The 17719-nt window shown below is 41.7% G+C and overlaps 1 long non-coding RNA gene across 1 annotated transcript; it reads right to left on the bottom strand.

Annotated features, from left to right (window-relative positions):
- Positions 1–1444: 1444 nt before the first annotated feature.
- LOC116044115 lies at positions 1445–16763 on the bottom strand. The gene is made up of 3 exons (XR_004103611.1): positions 16752–16763; positions 14360–14363; positions 1445–1662 (listed from the first exon to the last, which is right to left on the bottom strand). It is a non-coding gene; the product is annotated as an uncharacterized LOC116044115 (long non-coding RNA).
- Positions 16764–17719: the final 956 nt, after the last annotated feature.

The following is a 17719-nucleotide window of genomic DNA, read 5'->3' as shown; positions in this document are numbered from 1 at the left end:
GGAATTTCAAACAGGACTGTGGGCGAGCCGTTTTCAACCAAGTGCTGTCTGTGGGAGAGAAAGCTCCATTTGGAGTGAAATATGTTTTTTTTGTACTTTATACAAGACAAGCAAAATAAAAGCATAATAGGGGCTCTTTAATCTACTGGACAGAAAAACAGCAACAGATAGTAGAAAGCTGTTTAACCCTCTGAGTACGACTGACGTGGGCGCGACAAACAATGTTTTTTCAATGTCTCTAATAATATCCCAGCAATTATACAGAGCAGAAATGGGGTTTGGACGTGTTTGTCGTTCGTTTTTGTGAACCTTAACCTATGGTAAACTCATTTCAAGCACCAAAACGTATTCGTCCACATGAGTGAAGGTTGGTTTTCAGAAGAGATTTGAAGAATTTCAAAAAGCGTACTTCAAGAATTTAGCTTTAGGCCCAAATGACCTCTTCACACATTGCTCTAGGACCGATTCGGGACTCACTATACAGAAAGCAGAAAGTTTGTTCCGAAAACATTTTGATATGAAACACATGGGCATCAATTATATGAGAATACCCTTAAAAAGGTGAATTTAAGAAGATACAGTATGTATGAAAATGCCCTTAGACCTCAGAGGGTTGAGGCATTTCAGATGAAATATATTATGGATATTTACCATGTCTAAGTGATATGATATGATAATACCACCAAAGCAGCATTGGTGTATGGTGTTTCTCCACTGCATCTACCATTACAATTACATGGTCTAGTATTGCATTATCTGTTGATTGTTGTGAATAAGGTGGGATGAGATGTTGCTCTATTACTTCCAACACTACCTGCTAAATTGCTCGTGAGAGTACCAATAAAACTGAACTGACTCAAATTGTATTGTATTTGGTAGTATGGGATAATAGCTTTACTGGCGAGCAGAGAATTCTCTCAACAACAACAAGCACCTCACTTCATTCCGCTCCACTCTTTGCAGTGATTGTCTGAGGTATCCACCGGGGAATACAGGGCTCCTCTTTCATATACTTCTCAATATTTCACACTAACGTCCATATGCCTCCGTTTAACGAGATCTTCCCTCTCGCTTTGATAGAAAAAAAGGCAAAGTTGATGTAATTAAATATGCATTAAGGCATGGTTGAATTTGTCGCTGATTAAAAGCGCAACCAAGTTTTGTTTTTTTCCTGTAAAATAATTTCATTTCTTTTTTGGAAAGTTTTAGAGTCACTTTCTTCCCAGCCTGTAGAAGCGTGTCAGTGCTTCTGATGGGTTTTATGCACATGTATGAGCATACACACGAATGCCAAACTAAGTGGTCGGCAATAACCCTTTTCATACAGGCGATGAAAGTGTTACCTTGATCTAACCAACCTATGTTAAAGGGTAACTACCGTTCTTTTCAACCTGGACCCGATTTTCATATGTTTTTGTGTGTAAGTGACTGATAGGAACCAGTATAAAGCATGAACGCTGTAACCGACAACCACAGACCAGGCTGCAATGTAACCCTATGGGGCAAATGTTCAGCGTCAGTTTGGTGCACTAAAAGTGCTTTTTTTGCCACTAAAAGGCTTAAATTATTATTGTAGGTGTCTGAAAACATTATGTTAAGGATCCCTACAGCGATAGGCCTTTTTAAAATTTCTGAGATCTTTCTGTTTAACCAGAAACCGCTCTGCGTTCGCTAGTGCTAAACCCACCAGACTCCATTTAAAAAAGCAATACTTTTAGCGTGTATAGAGCCAACGTATTTTTACACGTAAATCGGTAAACTATGTGTTTATTTCAACAAAAACTAGAGTTGTGATGGTTGGAAAAGTGGAAAGACGACCCAAAACGGCTTTCTATGGTTTTGTTTTGTTTTTGTCGACTTTGAATGAAGTATATTTTACGATGCTCAAATTACTGTTTATTTACATAGAGTTTTGTGGGTTCAGCGAACACAATTTCACGGATGTTTTTATGTTTAAAAAAAGGATCTTACTCTTTAACAGAAAGGCCGACCTCCTTAGAAATCCTTTCCATAATGTTGTCAGATACTTAGAATATTAATCTCAGCCTGTCATTGGTAAAGCGAGCACTTTTGTGAAGGTAAATACATGTCATGAACGGGTTTGTACGATATTTACGACACTAGTCCCCAACAAATGCACTTATTCCTCCTGTTTGTCCAGCTGTTTAAATGATTTAGCTTTTTTTTTCCAAAGTGAAACTATACATTTGTGTTTTTTTAAGATTTGCATCTTCAGTAGGAACCAATGGGCCTGTGTCTGAATGCCACAGCCAGGGTAGGGCAGTCTGAAAGTATTGGTCTTTTATGGATAATATATGGAAATTACTTTAATACTAAGTAGCCCCTTTACTGTTGTAGTTGGTCCAGTGGTGCTTAATGTAACAATTGTATATACTGCTGGGTAGTTTAATCCATATCAGTCCATCATATCTTTTTAACTCATCACATATACTTTAAAACAATATTTACATCTGAGTAGTGGAGTACAAGGATCAATTAAAAATAAAATGGAAACATTTAAGCACCTCAAAACTGCACTTATGTACAGTACTTGAGCGAATGTACTCAGTTATATTCCACCACTGTCAATGATTTCTTACATAACACTGACAGAGGCCATTCCGTCAATATGTGCTTGAGTACTTTAACGCCGCCTATACATGATCCGCGGAAAAATCGCGAGGCACGGCTCATAGCAGAGAGGCAAAGCTCAAAAAAACAAACAGTGTTCCAGCCAACAGCCAACAAGAAGGAGTTCGTTGAGCCATTACCGCTACAGCATTAGCACGTATGCTACTTCAACAATGTGCGTTCATGTCTGTTTCCAACACGTTCTCACACCCATCTCGTAAAATATGGACGCTTGGTCAGGTGCCTTTGTCGTTCTTATTGACGCTAAAAGTCTCCTTTAGCGCTTTAAGTAAACGTGCTTGGTCGGGACTATTGCCGTCCCTTTAGCGCCATCCCTTTAGCGCCGTCCCTTTAGCACTTTAAGTAAACGCGCTTGGTCGGGACTATTGCCATCCCTTTAGCGTAATAAGTAAACGCGCTTGGTCGGGACAATTGCCGTCCCTTTAGTGCTATAAGTAAACACGCTTGGGCGGGACTATTGCCGTCCCTTTTGACGCAGTTATGTTAAAGAAAAGGTTGTGGTTGGGCTTACGGTTCCGTGACATGCGGGAACTACGGGACAGTTGGGTTTAGGAAAGGGTCGTGGGTGGGCGTATGGTTCCGTTACACGCGGGAAGAACGGGACGTTTTGTTCGACAATACTTCGAACGTCAACAAGAAATAACATCGCTTAGAGCACAAGGAAAACAATGGAACGGCAAGTGCAGATGTATGCAGCGTAATGGTGTCCTGAGCTGAGAATGATGTCACACTCCCTCTGTGTGTTGCAATATGAGCTTCTGTGTTCTTTGTTTTGATAGCTGGCTGCGTGTGCATGTGAGTGCGTGCATGTGAGTGCCTTGTGCGTCGGTATCAGATGCCGAAGGGATGTGACAAAAGCGTCAGTATTTGACGAGTTGGGGGAACATTCTATGAGAGCCGTGTGGAGGCAATCCCAGCCCACTTTGTTTTTCAGTACAGCACCTTCAAATATTAGAAGAACATTTTGCTTTTAATGCAGGACTTTTACTTGTAATAAAGCATTTTTACATTGTAGTAGCACTACTCTCAATTAAATAATGTACGTAAGTAGTTCTTCCACCACTACTCGGCAATGACAAAATGGTAGGAAGGTTTAAAGTATATTAGCCCCCATCATTGAGACAAGGAATGTTACTCTAAAAACTGCTTTGCAATTTGCTCCCATTTATAGGATGCTCAGTAAGAGTCTTGTCACCTAACTCTAAATCTTCTCCTAAGCACTCATGTATCATTTTATATGCTGTAACGTGGATTTATCCCTCATGAAATGATTTCTGAGCCTCTACAGTAAAGTTCCTATGATTTTATTTTATTTTATTTTTTATTTTTTTTTATGTCAATTTATCCTATCTACTCCTCTAAAACGCACTCCACTTTAACTGCTGGAGAATAGTATTATTTTGCCTCTTCTAAGACATTTTTCTAAATTGGGTAGAAGCCATTAAGGGGGGAAAAAAGCACCAATCAGCCTTTCCAGTCATTCATCTTTATCAAGCACAAGGGAGCTCAAACAAAACCTACTCAGGTTGTAAATGGTCGAAATGTCAATTAAAAAAGAGAAGAAAAAAATCATCGTTAGGTTTATTGCTCAAATTAACAGTTCCTCTTAACAATTTTCATCGTCGTTGGTGTTCGCCATTAAAAAGGAGCAGCTTATTTTTTTTTTTTCCTTTTTCTTTTCTCTTTCAGTCTTAGTAGTCAGACACATCTCCCTTTGGACTCTGACGGAGTGATTTTGGAGGTATTATATTCATGAGGGGTTCCAGTAATTGGATTAAATTGGTTCCAGAATGTAGCAATTTATATTATAATATCCCATTACTTCTAATACTGTTCTTAATTAATTAGCCTGATTTTTTTTTTTTTTTTTTTTGGTCCGTGTTCCTGATAAGTTAAGTTGGCTCAGGAGGAGATCTGTCCCGCGGTGACGTCTCGTCGAGCTACATCAGTCACACACACCTGGACACAACACAAGAGGTCGAGGAAAATCTTGCCGTTCGCTGCTGAGCAACTGACCTTCGTCTTAATTGAAACGGAGGAGGAGGATTTGGTCGTAGATGCATACCCACCTGAGACGAGCAGGAGTTAACTGACTTATATCCTACAAAAAAACATGCATCTATTGTGTGTGTGTGCGTGTGTGTGTGGTTACGCCGACAGGCGCCAACTGAGTAAAGTTCAATATCATCACCTGTCACTCTCGCAGGCTTTGTCTGATTTAGCTTTAATATGAGAAAGTAATTCTCCTTTTAATATAACAAATTAATATAATTTCCAAACCATTTCCATATGCAAATATGATTTAATCAAGTAAATGAAACTCTCAAATGCAACGCCTGAGGGCTAAAAGTGAGCAGTGTGTGTGTGTGTGTGTGTGTGTGTGTGTGCGTGTGCGCGAGTGGGTAAGAGAGTGAGACTGCGTGTGTGTGTGTGAGGGGGGAACGACATGCAGAAAAGGAACTGCAGGGTGTAGTCAAAACTGCGGCCGCTGCGTTCTCTATATATGGGCGCTTGCTCTACCAGGTGAGCTACCCAGGCGCCCAAACATGCTCTGCTTTATTGGCATTTCTTTAAACCAATCACAATCGTCTTGGGCGGTGCTAAGCGCCGGACGGAGCCACGGTGCCGCTGCAAAAATAGCCTCGGGAAGGAACTTGTTTTGGTGGAACGTGTAAGTTCAAAGGTTGTTTTAGTCGTGCAACAGAAAACTGAGATTGGACAGATAGTCTAGCTAGCTGTCTGGATTTACCCTGCATAAATCTACCGGAGTTTAGAATGGCAACACAAAGAAAGAGGAAGGTAGCTACTAAGTGCTCTACTATGCTCACCAACTAACATTGCTACCTTTTGGTGCTGGGTGGATTTATCAGAGCTCCGGCTTCGTCCAGACTATAATATCTCAATAACTTTTGGATGGATTGCCATGGCATTTTGTGGAGCAAACCCAGACTATGTATCATCCTGATGTTGGTGGTCACAACTTTTCCTCTAGCACCACAATGAAGTGGACATTTGTGAATAAGCAAATTGGATGGATTGCTAAGAATTTTGCTACACACATGTATGTCCCACTCAGGGTGTTTCCTAACTTTTCATTTAGCACGATTGTCAAGTCACAATTACAATTTTACAAATTTGATTTATGATCAAATACATACAAAACGTATGACATTCCCATCAGCCTCAGCTGTACTTTGACTTTTGTGCCAATTAGCAAATGTTAGCATGCTAATGAACATGGCAAACGTTATAAGCCTACCTAACATCAGCATGTTAGCAAGCAGACGAAAGCATTTAGCTTAAAGCACCGCTATGCCTAAGTATAACGTTACAGAGCCGATACGATGCCTGTAGACTCTTAGTCTTCTTTACTAAAAACAGATGTTTTCTGCGGCTTGAAATGGGGTCGAAGAAAGCGGAATTTGTGCACTAGAAAACCAAAACAATGAGCTAAAAGTGGCTAAAAAGTTCTGCAGAGCGGAGAGAAACTGCAGAGTTGGATGATTTTGTGGGTTCGTCACTACAGTGAATCAGGAACAAAACATAGAACAATAATACTTTTGACTGCAATTGGTGCTGTCTTTAGTCACGTCTTCATTCTGATAAGTTCCCCAAGCTCTAAAGTTTGTTGTTTGAAGCCACTCAGTAATGCTTACACAATTCAACGGTCAGTCACCTTCTTGACATACTTTTATGTCCTGATAATGGAAGTAGATAAGTGATTATCAATGGATTTAGAAGTGGGTGATGACCATTTATTTATGGGATATTGTCCCCGTGTCACAGAGTTGCTGTTCAGTGATAGTTTGCTGTCCTTTGATCTGATAGTGTATTACTGGCTAACAGCTTTACATTTAATCTCTTCCCTTGGCCTGCAGCAATGGACTCAGACACAGTCATATTTTTCTCCAGAGCTTGTCATACCTCGCTATGAATAATTTGGAGCTATTCTTGGGGCCAGTGCTATCGCTCTTCAACCAGATACAGCAGTGTGAGACACACAATCATCCGCTTTCGCAGGTCCCATTTTGCAGCGGCCATTTTGAATTTGTCTTGATCCACTTGGAACTGTAAAATGGTGCAAATGAGATTGAGACAACTGTGTGACCTTGGTGACAAGTGGTGGTGTCACAGAGCCAGATGGGAGTATTTGTCCAAACAGTATGATCACTACTAATTTCCCGAATCTTTTTCAGTTATCACTCAGTGAAACATATGACATACTGATGTTTTTAGTTTACTAATGTTCTGTAAAATGTGTGATGTTTTGGTAAACCATGTCAGATTCAATAAATTAAAGACAAAACAGCATACTAATCAGCAGTTTGGTTGTTTACTTGGAAGTATCCATCTTATCTTCGTATTACTCACACATCTCAAAGCGCCTTGCAAATTGTCCTTTGTATAGCTGTAAAATATCATTCTAAGAGGATTCTTATCTTCAAATTTGCTTTGATTTTAGAACACAGCAATTTAGCTCAGTGAAGGCAAGCAAATGACGTTGCCCTGCGTGATTTTTCATTGTAAATCCATACCGAATATTCACGTTAGCTTGCATTATGTTCATTGTGAACACAGTAATTACCAGCTGCTGCATCATCTCTCAATTGATCAATGCTCTAGTAAAAGTAAGGGAGAAACACATGGTACCTGGTAACTGGCAACATTAGCAAGCTAGGTCGAATGAAATGTTAACTTAAGATCAATGTAACATTTAAATTCATACAGTATTTAACCATTTGCACCACAGGTGTGTTAATGAATGTAAAATCCTGCACTGGTTTTACATGTCAATGTATTGTATAATGTCTATTGTGGCCCTGAAGGGAACTTTGTCAAGTCCAACCTGTCCTCACTTCCTGTCATGGTTGTGATTTTCTGTTATAGTTTTCCTGTTGTATTGTGTTTATTTATTCCCCGTTTCCTTGTTGTTTACTGTCTCTGTGTTCTCTGTTGCATTTTACCCTATTTTCATCCTTGTGTATGTTTTATGCTTCAGTTTCCTGTTTTATTTTGTAGTCTGTTTTCTCCCATGTCATGTCTTGTTTTACTTCCTGCCTTGTGTTTTCCCGCCTTTGTGATTGTCTGCCCTGATGTGTTTCACCTGTTCCTGAGCCCTCGTGTCACCTGTGCCTTGTTTCACCCACGTTACCTTGTGTATTTAGTCTCAGTGTTGGCTTTGTCTTTTGTTAGATCATTGTGTGTGTAAGTCTACCCCATTGTCTCGGTGTGCCAGTTTAGTTTTGGATGCCTGGTCTTTTCGTTCCTCAACAGTTTTTGGTACCATTTTTGTCTGCTTTCTTCAGGACTCCTTTTGTTGTATCACTTTTTATTTTATTAAATCCTCAAGCTCACCACTGCCCTGTTGTCTCTGCATTTTTGGGTCCGCCATTTCCCTAATCGTAACACTCCCAACTCATTTTTTAACCCCACTCACAATCTTTTCCTAACCCTAACTAAGTGGTTTTACCCTGCACGTTGAAAAATGACCCGAAATCAGTCCTGACCCAGAGCGTTAAAACATGATGCAAAGGGGTGCAGATTAGTTGGGCGTGAGAATGTGTTGTCAAGTCTGAAAAAAGTAACCCAGTTGATGTCATAGTTTCATTTCATCAATGTCTTGGCTTGGGTAAAAGTTACTACAAAAAAGCTTGCTTTACAAACTGGGGCCGTGGGAATTCAGGTAAGCAGGGTCTAATGAATAAATGTTCTTGAGTTGCATTATGGGAAATGAATGATCCAGTACTAAAGCCTAAAAGTCAGAATATCTCAGCCTCTGCTGCTTCGATTTTGACCATTCTTTGTCTCTTTTTGGGTCCCTCAACTTTATGAAAGTCCAACACTAAATTCATGGACTGGGCTTCTAAATATGAAAATATAGGCCTATGTGTAGGTTATAGCTATGTGATCCTTCTCTGTAATCCCAAGCTGAAAAGATTCTTTAAGGGTTATATTTTAAGAGGGACAGTACAATGGACAGCAGCCACAGTATGGGTCTTCTTTTATTACAATATGTGTGTCTATAAGCAGAGATGTACTCACAAGTATAGTCACCCCGTAAGGTCTACACAGCCATACATTTTGGACTGAACATAGACATCTACACAGGTCCGCACGGACCCTCATGGCATTGGACATCTCATCACATCTTGGCTATGACAGAAAAGTATAAGCTCAGCTTAATTTATTGGATTGTACATATGTCTGTCTTTGCCTTTGTTCTTTGAATGTTGCAAATGCATCCTTCTAATTTCCCCTCATAGTGTTTGCAAGGTGCTGTCATCAGTGTACACTATCAGTTGTCTGTAAAAGCTCTGCAAAGACCACAGTGACAGAAGCATAGTACTTGTTATTAGGAAGTGGCTTAGTGAAAATGCCATGTTGTTCAAATTGAGCTAAATTGGTACTTAATCATATTAACTGCTTTGGTGTAGTGACTCTTTTAATTTGTCTGGTTCCAGCATGTGAACCAGGGCCATACTCAGCTTTGTCTTGGGTGCCAAAGTGTCCATTTCAAATGGCAAATCAAAATGTTTTGTTTTCCCCTAACACTGCCTGTGTCTTATCAGCTGGCCAAAGAAAGAATACCTCCAAAGTGCACTATTTAAGACCGAAACAAGAGAGAGATTACTGCTGTGGCATATGTATGCTGCTTATTGGTGCCCTGTCTGCCATGGGGCTTGCATTGGCTCACTCTGTCCCTACTGACCTATCTTCAGTGAAATGAAAGAAAACGGATGCTTTTCACCTTTTAAGCGCCCATCACCCCTTTATGATGGTGATGTAAGTGTATAGGCACTTATAAAAGTTGTAAGTAGTGGCATTTGAGAGCCATCACTGTAGGAAATCCTGGAATGTCTTGTGTACAGCAGCAATAAAACAGGTTAAAGCCCATCTTGCAGGGTTTATTTTCTAACGAATTTGCGCAATTTGCTTGTTGGTAATAAACATTTAAACTGTTACCCAACAACATCAAATACAATGGATATGACAAAATGGAATAAAATACGAAAAAGTTGTGCTATTTTACAGCGGTTTGCAATGATTCCCTTTTCCCCCACAATGCATTGCATTACGTCACGTTGGGGAGACGACAGACGAAAGCCCCGTCTCGGTTCACTGTCTATGGGCTCGGTCTGTGCCACTGGTCTTGCAAAATATGGCTTTTGGTCTCGACCGAGTCCATGTGTCTTTATTATGTGTATAATAATATTGGAGGGAAAGTGAAACACAGCTTGGACGGGGATGCTGTTCGGCTTTTCACAAGTTTAGACAGCTAGCTATGCCGACGTTTGCTAACGTTAGCGCAACAGCGTTAGCCTAGACTGCTAGCTAGGTAAATATTACGACTGCCTTCGGAGTTTCCTATATCTGCGTCCATGTTGTCAACATAAGACCTGTGGCGTTAGTGCTCGTTTTGTACCAAACTTTTATTGAATTAAATGTTAAGCTTCGCTCCTACGAGATGGGTGGGTTTTTGTTACGCACAAAGCTAACTGGCTATAGTTAGCCTTTACGTATGCTAGCGGGCATTAGCTAACGTTGCATACTTCGGCAATCGGCAGTAGTTTCAGAGAGCTAACCACAACAGTATTGTCGCCCACAATCAACCTCTGCTGCTAAAAGCAGTCAATCTGTAGTGATGTTTGAAATAGAGACACTTGTGGATGTGTTAGCTGTCGTGGTTAGCTCGCTGAAACTACTGCCGAAGTAGCTGGCTGGCTACGCAACGTTAGCTAATTCTGCTAGCATACGTACAGGCTAACTATAGCCAGTTAGCTTTGTGTGTAACGTAACAAAAACCCACCCATCTCATAGGGATCTCATATAGGAAACTCTGAAGGCAGTCGTAATATTTACCTAGCCGTCTAGGCTAACGCTGTTGCGCTAACGTTAGCAAAACGTCGGCGTAGCGTTAGCTAGCTGTCTAAACTTGTGAAAAGCCGAACAGCATCCCCGTCCAAGTAATAAATAAACACTAGGCAAATATGTTGTTTACTGGAGCTAGTAGGCTACCATCAAAACGTGAGATATCTAATCAAAAATGTGTTTACAACGTCGGGGGATTTCACAGGTGGGACTGGCAAGTTAGCCCATAGCTAACATGATGCCTTCTATTTCTAGATCTAGATAAGTTTACCGGTACTTATCTGAACTAACGACATGATCGCTGTCACTAAATATAAAGAAAACATTGACTTTCACTCGGTGCTATTCACTGACAGTAAAAACAGCTCTTCCTCATCCCAGTCAGTCACCATAGTTCTAGTACTAGGCTGAGGCACGTCTCCCCAACGTGACGTCATCACCGAATTGCGTTAAAAAACCCACTAATACCAAAAACGACAAAAACTGGCCTTTAACACTATTTTGAGACATTTTTAACAATGATAAACATATGTTGAGTGCTTTATGTACCTATTAATCAACAGTGGTGGTTAACCTGCAACATGGGCTAGGTTAAGGCTACAGAACCATGTTCTGCTATAGAACATCTTTTAAGGAGTGAAGGTGCAGCTGTTTACCTAGGCCAGGGGTAATTTAGCTGGGGTATTTTTTTTTTAACATTTTAGTTATCAGGTATCATTGTTGTAGGCCTAAAGTGATTCTTACATTCTCCATTTAGGCTACATAACATTTCAGTGGGCCAGCCTGCTACTACTACATTTTGCCGAACTGCAATAGCGGTCTTGAGTTTACATAGACTCACTATGGATTCCAAATCTAAAAAAAATAATACTGAAAGACATTTCCAGAACAAACACACTGCATTTGCTAAAAAGGTATCCGTCTGGGGATGAGAGAAAGAGAGCAAATGTACTTTTAAGAATTAGATCAAATGGTCAAAAGACAGGGCCATAAAAATGGCTACAAATATCACCATATTAATAAATGCTCATTTAGACCTATTAGTAATGTTGATATGCTCATTTAGACTTAATAGGCTGTTACCTTTATCACAAGGCTCATATGTTTTGCAGCTCCAGGCAGATTTTTTTTAATTTATTTTTATGGCCAAAATGTCTTTTTTGATAGCAAAGCTTGCTGACCCCTGGCCTATGCAGATGTATTTTGTATTTTGACATTTTTTTCAAGGTCCAAATGGACCATTCCTACTGTGATACATGATACAGTCCAAGCGAGGAAGAATTAGATTCAGAGATTCACACAGAAATTGATCAGACGCAGGGAAACAGATTTGAAGAACAACAACAACATCATGCAGCCCGTTTATTGGCCACCTCCTAAGTGAAGAGGCCAACAAACAAAAAGAAGAAAAAATCAACCTCAGCTACACGTGACTGTTTGAACCGCCTGGCGTTGCCTAGGAGAAGCTTATCTATTGTCACGGCGATGAGCAGCAGGAATGTAATTCGACATTACATGAGGTCGGACACTGGCGGCATACTGGTGTGACACATCCGTGACATGCTTCGAATTAACATGCAACGGTGTCAATTAAAAGCATGAAATGCACTTAGAGGGAAGCTCGAATGTTTTTTCCTGCGCCCCGAGACAGCCTGAGACAAAGTGACTGGGGACACACGACGGCTTTCTATCACACTGTTTACATGAAGTGTGTGTGCCGAAGTGACAATTAGCGCCTCGCCCACAATCTTGGTGGGTGATTATCGAGTCGGACGGTGGCTCACACATTCTGTGACCTCATCCTATATAATGTAACGGAAGTGAGGCTGTGATGGAAAAAATGCATCTCTACCTTTGTGTCTCACACGAAAAGCAGCTGCACCTCTGGTCTGATTACAGCCACCTACTACTTTCCCTGCTGAGAGTGGAGATACTTTGAAGTGACAGACAAGAGCCTGCACATTTGCTCCGCCTTGTCACCAATATTTCACCGGCGCCGTTTGAGTCGAGGATTTGCTCTTTCATCACACTAAACAGCGGTGGTGTTTGTACAGTAATATTCTATTTCTTTCCCCCGCATTCCATTGTTGTTGCCTCGCTGCGTATCAGCTCACAACTGGGACTCACATGACTGTGGAATTGTGTCTCGGCTTGAAAAAAAAATTGAAGGTACTTCAAGGGATGGGTAATGACAGACGGACAAGGATACGACGTGTGTGTGTGTGTGTGTGTTCACCCCTACGCTACAGTCTCACACCATCTCAACTTCTGCGGCTCATCGTCGGTGGTGTAATAACAATATCAGTCATCTCATATCCTCGGCTTACTTTGCTTCCCCCGCCGCATCCCCGCCACCCCCTCACTCCACATTTATCATATTCATTTGATATTCAGAAATAAATGTAGCAGAAAGAGAATAATGCACCTCCTGTACGCAGCGTTCATTACAGATACATTTACATGGGGCTTTGCCTTCACGGTTTCAAATGGAGCACTGTTCACTGGTGTTCCTCACATTTGTTGAGAAAGGGAGGGGAGGGGAGGTAGTCCTCTTCACATTAGCGCTATCAGTGAGCGATGATAAATGGGTCAATCTATCCATCTCTGCTGTCACATTCATAAAAGAAAATTTGGCCTTCGTCAAGGGAATCAAGCACGGCGCCGTAATATCCGCAACACATATCCATCAAGTCTAACTTGAGACATATCGAAAACGCTATAGCGAATATACCTGAGTGAATAATATTTCATCCGTGATAATGCAGTGAATACCCCGCTGCAAAAAAGAAAAAAAGAAATCTGCATTTCTCCGTCTCAGCCGCAGAGGACGGTGGAGGAGGTGGGCCACTGATCATATTCAATCTGGAGGCGATCATGTAAATAGCCCTCCATCTTGGGAAGGCGATATGCAAAGCAGCCCGTCTCCCCTGTGTCAGGATCAGATTAATGGAAACCTAAAAGTGGGAATTACGGCCCTTATCCGGCGTGGCGTTCCTGGGAGGGGCCGGGATACGGGCCCTGGGGGAATCTGCCTGGTTCAAAGCCCATTCCTCTGGTTAAGGAACACGCTAAGATCCATGCACCAAGGTGAAGGGTAATTTCCTTTGATATTCAGCAATGTATTACTGTATGTAGTGTGCAAGCTGCATGCCCCAATGGCTCTGAGTGAATGTGTGTGTGTGTGTGTGTGTGTGTGTGTGTGTGTAACATACAAATGTATGCGCACACAAGCAGCCCAAAGAAGTCGTAGCGGTGAACAACATTATAAAGTGGACGTATAGCGCTGCATGGATGATCATGATCTTATGGTAAACCCGGCAGATCCGTGCCAAGATTGTTCGCCTCGCTGGCCAAAAAAAAATAACCAACCTCTAATGTATGACTGCATGACTGTAGGATGGAGGACAGAGCCCAGCCAAGTGGGATTTAATGCTAGTTAGCCTGTTAGCCTTGGCCCACTTAAAAGTGCAACAAAAACAGTACCACTGAAAGCAGTAATTAGCACCATATATAACCCACCAATACAAAACCACAGACATTGTAAACTACGGCTGTGAATTCCCCTCACACAAGTTCTGACAGATCACCAGAGAAGAAACAACAATCATGCATATATATATATATTCGTACAGCATGTGTCATTCAGAAGCCAAACAAAAACAACGTACGAGTGATCTCGGCATAACCAATATCAAAGGCCAGCTTTTCCGGCTTGATCCTCGGGGTTGGAGCCTTTGTGTGGATATGACAACAAGCCCCGAATCTATTACCTGGAGCTCTGCGTGTGTGTCTTATTGAGGCTGGCCACAGTGTGAGGCTCTGCAATATGCACTGCCACCTGACTTGAAGGCGCTTGCCAAGGATTGGTTATATATATATATATATATATATATATATATATATGGAATGAAAGCGCTCATGCACGCGCAAATCACAAGCAGACATATGCACAAACAAAGCTCACAAACACGCTTCATACTCCGGTAAACTCTGCCGGCTTATATAGTTGGATTTCATTAGAGTGTGGATGAAGTATTACAAGAGGCTATTCACATAACTCCATCTACTGTCATACAGGTCTATGTCTTTTTTTCCTCTTCTGTCCAGTCTTTCACTCGTGCCACCTCACTCTCCTCTCTCTCTCTCTCTCTCCAGATTCCTCCAACCCTCTCTCTCTCTCTCTCTCTCTCTCTCTCTCTCTCTCTCCCCCCTTCCCGCTGTCTGCCTCTTTACTATTCATTGAGATCCAATCGAGTGTTTGGCACTCTTCCAGCTCTTCCACCCCTCTTTCTTACCTCCCTCCCCTCCCTTGCTTAAATTTGAATAATACATGACCTGGCCTAGCGGTGACATCACCAGCGTGCGCACACACACACACACACACACACACACACACACACACACACACATATAATGTATATAACTGTACAGACATATATAAACAATCTGACTGGCAAACTAGAGGATGAATCTTCTTCTATATACACTCTGGAAGCACAGCTGCTCACAATCTATATTGTCAACAATTTATCAACCCGGGGCCAAGTAGCGCGGCCCGTGTGTCGCGTGTGTGTTTCAGAGCATACTCCCGGTGCATTTTCCAGTATGAGCACCCTTGCGTGAGTATTTTTTTATTTTATTTTTGATATAAAAGCTTGAACTGTGTGTTTGCGCACCTGTGTGTCTATCTGCATATGTGTTTGTGTGTGCAGTCAGAGCATCTGGCTCCTCTCTGCTCCCCGACATTAGCGCAGACAAGAGAATCAGTGGACTATTGAATGCAATTACAGTGTGCGGGCCAGACAATAAAGATTGATAGTGCCTTCGCCTTTTATCACACACCAAACATACCAGAGGTTAAAGCCTGCAAGCCTTGGGCTGCCAGCATTCTAATAATGATTGAAAATATGCCACCAGAGTGAGGAGGTATACTTATGAAAGAAATACAGGAATGCATTAAACAAAAAGGGAAGTTTTTTTTCTTTCCTCTCCTGGTTGGGTGATGCCTAGGGTTGTGTTTATTTCCGTGTACATTTTCACACTTTGACGAGACAAAACACAAAAATAAGTGATAGCAACAGCGCGGCTCGGCAGCAGAAAAGAAAAAAAACAGGTTGATATTTGAGCCAAATTATGAAAAGAAAGAGTGGGTGAGTGTGTAGTTGGCCTTGCAGCTAAATATAAGTTTATTAGGAACTATGTGACTCTGAAACAGGATTAGAAATGTGCTGTATGTATATTTAGTGAGGCTAACATAAAACACAGAGCCTTCGAGCGAGGGAGTGGAGTGTCCACTTATTCGTTTTTTCTACATAAAACAGCTGTCTGCTGCTGGATAGGATGTCAATGATGGTCAGACTGGACCAAAACAGTGCAGTTGCAGGTCTTAAAATCCAAACAATGAGCTGAAATGTAATAATTATCTGTTGCTTATTCGTACGGGATTAGTATTACCTGGTGACCTCTAGTCATGTGTAATAATTACGGAGGTGATCTGTGATCTTAATCCTGTGCGAAACGGCCATGTCTGTAATTTGTCAAGTAAAAAATGCCCCCGCAAATGACCTACCATTAGGGTTGGACATCGTTTTGATTGTAACAATTCAGAATCGTCCTTTTGATTCCGGTTCTTATCGATTCTCGATTCCGATTCTTTGAGTGGTGGAGTTGAAACGGGTCACAAGCTTATTTCACAGATAAGAGTAACATTTTATTTAGATTCAATGGTTATTTAAAGTTTTACCGGGCTTTTTCAGCCACACTTTAGAGCACTGCTTACTGTGCTCCATGGCTGCAACACAACAAGCGCCTGGACGCTACGGAAACCAAAGCTTCCGCGTGTTAAATTTGAAACCAATGATCGGATTCAAAACCAAATTTTCCAAACAATTCCAATAAAGAAACGATTCCATTGGAATTGTAATTTTTATAACGATTCCAAGTAGGAACCGGTTCTTGATGCCCAATCCTACCTTGCGGCCTTTCATGGCCAACCTAGTCTGGACCACTGCCCGACCGGAGACCTCTGTCCCCGAGTCAAAGCGCTCCCTGCGGCTTCGTCCGAGGGCTGACGGTGATGCTGTGTGGGTGCCGCCGCGGTGGGGATAAAAGGGTTTGCGCCTCTGAAATACCTCTACCGGGCCCGCCAAGACCCGCCCTTCAATAGCATTCACACACTACTATTGGCCAGGCGTCCATGCTTACGCAAGGTGACATAACCTGATTTGTACAGGTCCTAGCCCCTGACCAATCTGCTATCCTAACCTTAACCACTCAAAGTCAACGCCTATCCCCAACCAATTGAGCTGCTATTGAAGGGTGGGTCTTGGTGTGACCATAGTTGGAAAAAAAAATGTGGCTACAGGGCCTGGCCCTCAAAGATACGGAATCCCCGACCCAAGTGCGGTGCGGCGGTCTAGCCCTGGCTGTCCTCCGCACGCCTCCAGGTATCCAACTCTTGGGGTACAGATAATTCAGTAAATTTGAGTAAAAGCAAGCTTTGCTTATCCCGTGTGAATGTGCCACATGAAACTCAGATGTGGGGGGTATTTCTAAATGACACAAGGTCCCTAGATCATACTAATGTGGTGCGAATAGGGCTTTAATCAATAGGAGAGACCCCTTTTCACATTACGCATGGTCATTTAGTAGTCTCACATACAGCTCCCATGCCTAGGTCATGTTTTTCAGTGTGTAGTTTCAGTCACTTCCTGTTCCATTTTCAAACTCACCGACTGTTTCTGTTGCAGGTCACTTACCTCACGGACTGTAACTGTGTTTGAAACTAAAATGCTTTTACTTGGTGTTGACTAAAACTACACTAGAATTGTTCATGGTTGTCTTTGAACAAGATAGGACTACAATGTTCAGTTTTCATTGACTAGACTAAGTTTGACTAGAATAAGAGAAATTAGAAATCTGAATTTGAGCTTTTTTGTACAGTATCCTCTTGTGTTTTTCCCACTGCACAATAAGATTCCTATCTTATTGTGCAGTGGGAAAAAAGCTTATTGGTTGTCTGGTTGACTGGTTGTCTCTTTGCATATTGCATAGTAACAGCCAGGTCATGGCTGTTTCTGTCCACAAAGCACCAACCTTCTGCAAGGTGCAAAGTTTACTCATCCCTGCTAGTGGTGGACGGATCGATCCAAATATCGATAATATCGATACCAACGTTGGTATTGATATTTATTAATAC

This window comes from Sander lucioperca, chromosome 15 (assembly GCF_008315115.2).
Source record: "Sander lucioperca isolate FBNREF2018 chromosome 15, SLUC_FBN_1.2, whole genome shotgun sequence".
Lineage (NCBI taxonomy): Eukaryota > Metazoa > Chordata > Actinopteri > Perciformes > Percidae > Sander > Sander lucioperca.
The sequence above is the reverse complement of the archived record's forward strand: the minus strand, read 5'-3'. Positions and strand labels throughout refer to the sequence as shown.